Source organism: Manis pentadactyla, chromosome 6 (assembly GCF_030020395.1).
Source record: "Manis pentadactyla isolate mManPen7 chromosome 6, mManPen7.hap1, whole genome shotgun sequence".
Taxonomy (NCBI): Eukaryota; Metazoa; Chordata; class Mammalia; order Pholidota; family Manidae; genus Manis; species Manis pentadactyla.
Window position 1 is genome coordinate 5,060,786 of NC_080024.1, and position 4,008 is coordinate 5,064,793.

Below are 4,008 nucleotides of genomic sequence, written 5' to 3' on the forward strand. Positions count from 1 at the left end.
GTATCATTTCTGGAGCTGTGTCTATGACTGATTTTATCCTGCCTGTGTGTCCCATTCCCTCCCACCTTCACATGTCTAGTGAACTTTGATTGGATAGTGGACATTGCGAATGTTACGCTGAGTGTCCAGATTTTGTTGTTTTCCTTTAAGTAGTATGGTATGTTTTTTTGGCAGGCAGTTAAACTACTTCCGAATCACACTGATCTTTTTGAGTGCTGTTTTTAGCTTTTTTTTGTGATACATTTAGAGTAACATTTACTCTGGGGCTACTTCTGTCCATGACTAACGCATGGCTTTGTGAGTTCTTTCCTGAATGTTCTGTGTATTCCACGAGGTCTCTGCACTTGCTGGTTGGAGCTGTGTGAGCTCTGGCAACTGTCGGCTTACAATTCTCCATAGTTGTTTACTTGCTTATGGCTTTACTGGAGACATAGCTACTTGTTATCACTTTGTTGGGGATATTTCTAGGGAGAAGCAAATGGGAGTCTGAAGGCACAGATTACAAAAGGGTCCTGGGTGAGAACCTACAGTTGTCCTTTCCCTGGAAGTTGTATTTTCAACTTGGAGAGTTGGTCCTATGTGTGCACCGTACAATCTTACGCAAAAACTCAAGGTGCTGAAGGAGAGCTCTTGAAGAGCCATTTTTCTGTAGCTCATTGCATGCCAGTACTCTGCTCCACAAATCCAGCCCCCTTGGCCTTCCTGAGCTCCAGTTCCTGATGCTCGGCTCCGTGAGGATCTGCTTGGACCCTCTCCCTCTGCTGCAGCTCAGACAGGTCCTGCAGGTGGAAACCTGGCCCAGTGGTGGAGGTTACCTTGTTTGTTTTTCTTCTCCCGAAATCCTGTACTGACTTTGGCCCAGTGTGTGAAAACTTCTGTTCCCTGCGTTTTGTCCAGTTTTCTAGTTGTTTATGGTAGGTGGGCAAGTCCTGTGCTGGTTACACCTCATGGTTAGAAGAATCCAACTTCACCATTTCTTAAAAATAATACATCATTTAACCAATGAACCAGGGCAGAAATGAGGTCTAAACAAAAATATGGTCAGTGTTCCATGGCCAGTATGAGAGCCACCTCAGGGAAGAACGGACTGTGACTCATTAAATTGTCTTATTCCTTCCTTTGTTATCTTTGAAGGAAGATAAAAATGGACAAGTAGAAAAAAGCAAAACAACAACAAACCAGACAGACTAGGAAAGGAACCAGTTCCTATAGCCCTGAAAGACTTTCAAAGGGAATTCAATCCTTAGAATGAATAATGAACAAGGGCAAGGAATCCTTAGGAGTCAAGAACAGGACAAAGACAGAGCGGAGAGGTGGGAGAATCCCCACGCGTTTTCCCTTTAGGAAACTGCCCGACTGCTCTCTCAGGCCCGCAGGCCAGGGTGCAGCAGTGCTCCATGTGCCTGGGGAGCGGCTGGCTTGGTCGAGATCACATCTGATCTTCCAGCGTGTTAGGGGGGTCCCAGAGTGCAGGACTGGTCAGGAAGCTGCTAGCCAGCCGCAGCCCCTCACATTCACAGAGGCAACTGCATCTCCGATATTCTGAGACGGCTTCTTCACTGAGTTCAACTTGCAACACAAAGAACCAAATATTTCCCCTTATTTGAGGCTCAGGTTGACTTGGTGGAGGTTAGACATTCCTGTGTCTTTCTTCATTTAACTCTGGATATGTACATATAACTCAGGAAGAAAAAGCAGCAATAGAAAAATACTTCTTGCAAAGCAAAGGTAATAAGTGCAGTTAAAAGTCACAAATTTTTACAGAAAACTAAAAGAGAATTTCAACTGAGTTCTTGTTGGTCTATGTCAGTGTTTCCTTTTGACAAAGTTCAGCTATAAAGCCGCAGGGAATGATGGGTGAACCAGACGCCTTGGAGACGATCTTCAGACACCTTCCATACATTAGGATTTCTGGGTATGAAATGGTTTCATAAAATATGATGGCAGTTTCTTTCCTTTAAGCAACTCTAAGTGCAATAGAGGATGCTGCATTAAGAACAGTGAATGATTAGCAAGGAGGTTGGCTGAGCCTGCCACATGGAGGAAATTCTCCCTGTTTGCATGTGGATATAATCGAAGTTACCCAGCAAAATAAACACTGTGCTCAGCTCCAATTCTGAGCCCTGTAGGGTTGTCAGCCCAGACCATCAATGGGACAGTTTGGGTGACTTGGGAATATGACCCTCCCCCAACTACCTCCTCCGCCCTCCCAACTGCTCCCCTTCCTACCACAGGTGTTTATTGTGTCGCCCTGAGGCTGGGCACCAGGGATATAATAGTGAGCAGAGCCAGATAAAGCACCAGCCTGGAGTCTCAGGGGGAAGGCAGACGTCAGGGAAATGATCACATTACAGATGGCATACTTACGAGGTGAGATAAATTCTCCAAAGGAAAGGGTTACGGGATGTACACACGAGTGGTTACTGAAGGAACCTGACCAAGGCCGGGGATTGGAGGGCATCTCTAGGGAAGTGCTGGAGAAATATTTACCCAGGGAAGAGGCAGATGGGTGCTATGGAGACCTCCATCTCCAAAGAGGGGACCCCACTTGTGCCAAGTTGGGGTCAGAGAACTAAGAGCAGCTCCAGATGTGGTTTTTCAGGTCTCAAACGTGATCCTCCCATTCATCTTGCCCTCAAAGGGTTCTCTGCTGAAGCACAGTCTCACCCCAGCTGCCAGGATGTTATTTTGGTCCTCCAAGTCCACCCAGATAAGAGAATCCTGGCTGCTCTTATCAGCAGGAGCAGAGGGCCTGGAGGAGGAACCATGCCAGACATGCAGCACATGTTTGCTAGCTGCCTCCAACCTCAGTGCTCCCAACCCCCTCTGTTTTCTACTGGGTATCTCTTTAATTTTTTATCCACCTCCCACTGGGACATTTAAAAAATTCACAAGCTGTCATAGAATGCTTCCAGCACTCTAAAGATTCAGACTACATGAAGTCTACCTCTTTAAAATATTTTGGAGCTGTGATAAACAACATTTTTGTGAAAGAAACTTGGGATTTAAATTCATCCTTAGGAACTAAAATTAAATGAAACTAAATGAAAGGACTGATATGTCCCAAAACTATAGCTTTTGAATCACCTTATAGTTTATTTCTCTGGGTGTGCAGAAAACATGAATCAAAGGTACTGTGGATGATTTTTAAAACTACCATCATGTGTAACCAGGAAAGAGAAACTCAGATCTGATCATTTTCTAATAGTTTCTCTAAAAGGCTGAGCAAGTATCCATGTATTATGAGTTTTCTCTTTTGGAAAGAAAAATCTTACTCTTTTTCTTACACTGTGGGTATTTCTCCAAGGATATACCTCAGTAATTTTTCCCTCAGGTATTACATTCTGATTCCAACAAGTCCAGCATGTTTCGGACAACCATACATTGTAACAAACGTTGGGGTGGAGGTGGGGGGGAATTTGAAGACTATACTTTCTACTAGCATCTCTTTAAAATACAAGGTTTCAAATTAAAACTTTGGAGTTACTACAAAGAAAATGGAAGACTTCCAAGGGAAAGAATGCCTTTGAGTTTCTAATCATACTTAGTTACCGGCAGTTCGTGGGTTCTTGGCCTTTGGAGAAAAATAGCACATGACATACATGTCTTAGCAAAACGTTTCCCAAGCATTCTCCAGAGGAAAGGCCGGTCTGTCAGGAAGTTCTCAGGCAGGGTGTTGGGTGCTGTTTGCACGTGGCTGTTTGGGTGGTTGTGGTAAGTAACCCCAGAAGGCTGGCTGTCATCCTATGTGGAGAATGCTTCCAGTTAGCATCCAAGACAGCACCATACTGAGTGGTAATCAGCATCACTTTGTGAGACTCAAATTCTATGTAAGCGGGAATCCATTGCATCTATGGACAGTCACTCTGTACCTTTAATGACCTGTCTGGATCATTTTTTTGGTTCAAGATTCTGCATCTTATCACTTGTGGCTCCCACGTCCTTCTATCAATCAGTTCCCTGGTCAGCAGGCTCAGTCCCTGCCCCAGCCTGGGCCTCGTGTCCTCA